Below are 6000 nucleotides of genomic sequence, written 5' to 3'. Positions count from 1 at the left end.
AAGGCTGGGAGCCTCACTGTAGGTGGAACCAGAGTGAATGACAAGAGGAGCCAACTCATTCTACTTTCCCATCACCTCCTTGCTGAGTTCTATAAGGGCGAAAGTGAGACTATGGAGGAGAAAGCCAACAGCCAGGCCCAACCCCTGGGTTGGTCATAAGTAAGGAGGGGGTCACTGATGGCAAACATATGTGCCATATTTGCTGTAGTGGACCGGCCAGGGATAATGGCCAAGGGAGATGGGAGTTGTAGTCCAGCATCATCAGGGAGTGCAATGTTCCTCACCCTATAATACAACCTCTGGATCTTCACTCCTGCGTATTCATATACAGAGGCAGCCTATTAACATTCGATTGGGAGCCGCCCAGAGTGGCTGGGGAAACTCAGCCAGATGGGTGGGGTATAAATAATAAATCAATTATTATTAGATTTTTGGAAGTGGAAAATGCAAATGGTGCCCTCAATACCACTCATTATATATTGATAATTCAAAGCATATGTGGAGCTTGCAGAGAATGCTGCCTTCTACTAGGTTGGACTCTTTGCCCATTTAGCTTTGTGTGGTCTACTCTGACTACAAGTGACTCTCCAGGATGCGATTAGGAACTTCTGGTTTATGGGCCAGGATTCTGGCTCACATCAGAATTCTATCTGGTCAGTGGTCAACTCCAGCCCTGCCCTACTCAGCAAGATAGCTTCCGTAAACTGAGTAGTAGTGTTGTGCTAAATTTTCATGATGGTCATGGTGAAAGTTGCCATCAATGGGGCATTTATGTGATGGACCCTAACCTTCTCATCTCCTGTTCTCTTGCTTCCCTGACCCCTCCCCCTGACCCCAGTTTCCAGGCAGAGTTTCTCCAATATACATACTGCTTGTTCATTTTTTTAATAAAAAAAAAGTATTTATTTTAAAGGGCTTTTTCAGTGGATGACGCCAGCTAATCAAGGATCGTGGAATGCTCATGATGTCATAATGGCATCACATAGCCAATGAAATATGGCTACTAAATGACACGAGGAACATATGGAATTAGAGGATTAATTAATTTTGATTTAATCTATCCCATCTAGAAGGCCCCAGGCAGGTAACAATAGATTATAAGTAAAACTTAAAAGTAATTAAAATTTAATTATATGTTAAAACCTGCTTCTTAAAAGGAATGGCTCCCATGTCTTAGGGATGAGGTCCTCAATTGGCTAAAAAACAAAACCACCATCTGGAATATTATTTTACCTTTGATCTATGACACATGCTTGAGGAAAATATCTCATAGGAAGGGCGTCACATATGAAGAGGCGTAATTAGATTCTATGGTGCAATCTTGTGATCAGTAATTTCATTGCTTATTCTGATATTTTTTAATGTTTAAATAGTTGTTTTTAACCAATAATATTGTTTTTGTTGTTGTTGTTGTTAAACCACCTGGAGTCTTTTCACAATCAAGCAGTGTGTAAATTTTATGAAATAAAATATGGCATGAATTAGTGGGTGCAAATTTGTCTTTTGGGCCTGTGCATAAGAAAGAAATGTTCTGAGATACAGCATCGCTATTTCAAAAGTGTTGAGCAGGAGCATTTCAATAGTTAGCAGTTGCCCAATACCTTTGGGTTCCCACAGAATGAATCGGCAACCACTGCTGGATTACCTTTTATGAAGCAAACAAGCTTCATGCATAGAAAGGGCGGGCGGGAAATATATATCGCACTCTTGTTGCAATAAAGCACTGGCAATCTATAGCTGCCTTCTTAGAATAAAGTCTCTAATCGCCATATAATTAAACTCCCTTCAGCCCCCCCCCCCCCGACTTTTCCAATTTGGGCAAGAGATCAGAGCGAATGGAACGAAGTGTGTCACATCTGAGCAGCAGGTCTGGTTGGGGCTTGATGATGGGGGGGGGTGAAACTCTATTACGATTCTTGCTCATTCAGCACAAACCCTTATGGTGAGTCGGGGGGGGGGGGAGGTTTGTTAGTTCTTCAAGTTATATAATTTATTGAGAATTTTATAGCTTCAAGAAATGCAGTATACGAAATCAAAAGCAGCACCAGAAAAGAAAAAAAGAAAGGCCAAACCACACACACACAGAGCGCCAGATATTTTGTTGAGACATTTGGGCAATCTTCCAGTCACCTAATCAGAAAGAAAGGAAAGAAGGGTGAAAACAAAGCTTGTGTCCACTGGTTATATTCACCTCACGCTTAAAGCAAATTTAAAGCACGTGGTTCCCTCCAAAGTACCCCGGAAACTGTAGTTTCTTAAGGATGCTGGGGTTATAGATCTGTGAGGAGTAAACTAAAGTTCTCAGGAATCTTTGGGAGAAGTCATCCACCTCAAATGCATGGGGTGGATTTGACCGCATTGTGTACAAATTCGTATAAAAATAAATAAATGCAGATTCTGGGAGAAATATGCCTGAAAAGGCAGAGTAATTTTCACACAGAATTTGCAGTGGGGCAAATGAATTTAAGACCAGGAAAGTGAGAATGAAAGAGAAACAAAATGGGACATCCAGCAGGGCAGGAAAAGATTAGCATCATTGTCCCAATCATGGAAAATCCCCTCACTGCTCCTACTATATCCAAGTTTTGCGTTTTTTTAAAATCACATTTAGTATTGCAGGGAGCTTAGTCTTAATATGTGAAGTGAAAATGGTAGGACAATGTATGCCTTTTAATGCATCTGTTGGTTTGCAGTCACTTTTTTCCCATCTTAAATGTGGCCTCCAATGTATTTTAAATCTGGGTATAATTGTTCCATCAGTATGTGTCCCAGTGCAGTGCGTTATAGCTATTCATTTGGGCCACAGAGAGAGAGGGAGAGAGAGAGTGCAGGGAGGTGAGAGAAACAGGAATTGCTGATGCATGGTGTGTGTTTTTGACAGCCTGCTGGAATAATGCCTTAGCTCTGCACCAAAGATGTAGAGGGGAAATAAATGAGGGGCTACCATAAACAATTAATTCCCTTAATTTCCAGCTTTGTAACAACAACAACAACAACAATAATAGAGCTACCTTTTGACTGATTTTAACATTAGGAATTTTGCTTGGAATTTTCATACTTAGGAAGTCTGCTTCTCTTGCTTGTGGCCACTGCTCTTTTAAATGCATCTATTTCCAGCTTTGATGCAAGGAGTCAAAAAGGTGACCTTTTCACCTGCTGAGACTGAGAAGCAGCAGGGGGTAGCTGAATCCTGTCTGCCTCCTTTTCAACAACTACAAGGTGTTTCACCACAGTTTTGTTGGGGCTGCAGTCCTGCAAGATAACCATGCATAAAGCTCTGTTTGGCATAGCTCTACTAATGGGAACAAAAATAAAAACAGTGCATCCTTCTTGAGACCCAGCTCAGACCGTGATGCATTCAAGGAAGCTTGCTGCAATGTCTTTATCTTTCTTGCTCAATCCATGTGCAAAAGCAAGTCCATTTAAAAACTTTAAACCCTTAACCAACATTTTCAAGTAGCCCCTTCGTTCTCTTCACACAAGCTGAGGTGCAAGAAAGCATCTGCTACTTCCACCTCCCACTCCTTTCCATTCAAGCGTTGCTGGGCTTAGCGTACTTTAACATGTCTCGTTGCAAAATTACAGGAATTTGCCTGTTAAAAAATTCACAAAATGCAAAACAATGACTGTGTTAAAATTCTCTGCCAAAAACATTTATTTTATTTACAGGGCGGGGGTTTTTAGGGTGGTGGTGTATGCATTGTGTGTGCAAAAAAGAAAGAGAGGTTTTGCTATTTTTAAGTTATATTGTGCGTTTTTAAAAGGAGGAAATCAGTTTTCCCCTTTCACATGCTTTGTCTGCCTCAGCCCACACTCCTCACATAATTGAAAAATGATGTTGATTGAAAGGTTTTAGTTGTTATTTTTATATATATACTGGATACTGTGAGAATCTTGACTCAAAGCTGAACAGCTTTAGAAAAACAAAGTTCTGGCATCCGTGGCAGGAAAAAGCAAAGAACCTCATGCTAAGGGGTTCAAAATACAAGCAAAGCTGTCACTGAAGTCCATCGCTGTTCATTCAGCAAATTTATTTATTTATTTAGGTTCACTCAATATTGCTTCAAGTAGCCTTTAAGGAGCCATTGATCATGGCACCCATGAGCATGTCATGCTATTGACTGACAACAAAAGAGGTGAGTTTCTCTTTACCAAAGAGCTTAGAATCAGAGTTGAAAGGAAATAGCACAACAAACCAATTTCCACGCCCTCCCCTTTGCAGGTTGTGAAAGGGGGAAGAATCCATTTCAGATAATTTTGAGGTAGGCAAGGTGATACATAACTCACCAAAAATCCTCCCCGCCTGCTCCTGCTGGAAATGGTTTACTCAGGATGTCCTGGAATGCTTACTGTTAATGTGTATTACATTAATAGCCCATATTTTGCCTAAGGAGCTCAAAGTGGAGTACATGTACCTCCATTTTATGCTCATGGCAGATCTCTTGAGGTAGCTTAGGCTGAGAGACAGTGACTGGCTCAAGGACACCCAGCAAACTTCATGGAAACATTGTGGGCCTCCACAATTCTAGTCCAAATCTCTAACAGCTACATGATGCTGTGAGGGATTGTCAGAAAACCAAAATGGTGGTCAGCTGCCACAAGGAGCAAAGATGAGCACCTTCTATGCATGGAATTCACCTCCTGGGTGCCCCCAAGAAGGAAGGTCATTTCACCCACACTTTCATGTGCATCTTCCCTAAATGTGGTCAGGAGAACTTGGCACATAAAATAAGGCCAGGGCAACTTACAACCTGAGAGGCAACATGTGAGAGATAATTAAGGGAGGGGAGGGAAAAAGAATACTGTATGCATTTAGCTTCCTTTCATTTATGAAGGTGATGAGAACTAAAAGGGTTAACAGAAGAGATGGGGTTTGAAGAGGGACTTAGAGAGAGAGGCAGCTTCACATAGGTGTGTTGGGATGGAATAAGGGCAAGCAAGAGGCAAATGGTGGCATTGCTTAAAAGAGCAAGTACCACCATATGGCAGAGAATAGTAGGGCTGGAGGAGCAAAGGTTATGGAGCAGGGAGCCATTGGGATATGAGAGTGGAAGGAGGAGGCCATGAAGTAGTTTGAGTAGACCCACTGGAATAAATGGGACTTGTTAGTTATACTTAACTTCAGGTCTATTCATTTCAGTGAGTCTGCTCAAAGCATTACTAAATCTGGCCCAAAGAGTTTGTGCTGGATTTGGGACAAGGTCTGCCCTGGCTTTAGGCAGAGTGAGGAGGTACCTTCAAACAACAGGTGCTGGAGAGTGGGTAAGTTGCTGGAGGACAAAGATAGGTTGAGGCCATGCAGCTCCTCTGCATCTTCTAAGTGAAACTGGAGGCCAATTGCCAATGCTGAAATAAGATCCAGCTATCAGTCTGGTTAGCTTAAACCATTTCAATTTTGCTCATTGTTTTTAAAATGCGGATTTTTTTCCTGTTCTTAATTTTTTATGATACTGTTATTAATTGTAGGTTTTATTAATAGTTTAATTAATAAAAACAATATGCCAGTTTCTAGAGAAACAGATTACCGCTCTCACATTTGTAGCTCTAAAATTGCATTTTATGTATGTGAACCACTTTATTTTATATTAAGCACTACATGTTTTATTTGTAAATAAAGAAGATTTAAATCAGGCATTCTGTGCTCATAGCCTTCTCCAACAGAAGTTAATTTTTTACTGGATTATTTTGTACAGGGATCTATAACACGGTGCAAAAAGTAGGGATGTCATATCCAGTACAGTGGTACCTTGGGTTACATACACTTCAGGTTACATATTGTAATGGTTCTAGGGGTTGCTCATGCGTAAACCGGTGCAACACCTGGCTGGGTTGCCTGAGTGAACCTTTTCTGTCCGGACAGCCACTCGCCTGTGGCTGTCTCAATCGCTGGCAGAATCCGTCAGTGGGTGTTTCTTGAACTTCTTCCAGCAAAGAAGCTCTTTGACGCCTAGTCTCCTCCTACTCTCCCTGCGCGGAAGCCTTCTTTGCTTCTTTACTCTC

This window comes from Podarcis gaigeae, assembly GCF_964106915.1.
Source record: "Podarcis gaigeae genome assembly, chromosome: 9".
Classification (NCBI taxonomy): domain Eukaryota; kingdom Metazoa; phylum Chordata; class Lepidosauria; order Squamata; family Lacertidae; genus Podarcis; species Podarcis gaigeae.
The sequence above is the reverse complement of the archived record's forward strand: the minus strand, read 5'-3'. Positions refer to the sequence as shown.